This window comes from Fundulus heteroclitus, chromosome 22, assembly GCF_011125445.2.
Source record: "Fundulus heteroclitus isolate FHET01 chromosome 22, MU-UCD_Fhet_4.1, whole genome shotgun sequence".
Taxonomy (NCBI): Eukaryota; Metazoa; Chordata; class Actinopteri; order Cyprinodontiformes; family Fundulidae; genus Fundulus; species Fundulus heteroclitus.
Window position 1 is genome coordinate 882501 of NC_046382.1, and position 679 is coordinate 883179.

Here is a 679-nt window from a genome sequence, read left to right on the forward strand (position 1 = left end):
TCACTCATCCCTGATCTGTTAGAACAAGTCTTTCTCCAGGTGGAACAATTATAACTTAAAAATAAGACTTGTGTTTATTGCAGCTTAATACACACCGGGTCGAACTTATATCTACATGATTCAACGTACGTTTACGTGGATCTGTTAAGTTTCTAGAACTTTTTTTAACCGGCCCAGAACCAGGCCCGGTAACGTCTCACTGGTGATTCTGGTTGTGTGCAGCTGGTTCTGACCCAGGAGAAAAACTTTTAAACCCCAGAACTCCTCCAGCTGGACTAGGTGCTCCAGTGTCCATGGACACCAGCATGCAACTTGGACTTTATGGTTTTGTGTGCATGTGTCAGAAGATGGTAAATATAAGGCGAGGCAGAGGTTCCTGTATGGAGAACAATGATCCTGCAGTGATGCAGTGTACCTGAGGAACAGCAGGTCAGGGCCACAAAAATAAAGCTGATTTAACATGTAGACAAAATAGCCGCCCCCTGAAGGATCTAAAAGCATTGGTGGGTTGGACACGTTTAGATGGGCCCCCCTGGTCCCCCCGTGGCTCCGGCCCTGAAGCGTTAAGTGAACAGGAGAAACAAAATGATCAACGATTAAACACATCAGTTCATAAAGCTTTCAGCTCAGTGGTGCATTTCTAGATGCATCTGATAATTATTTCAGATATTTGTTTCAA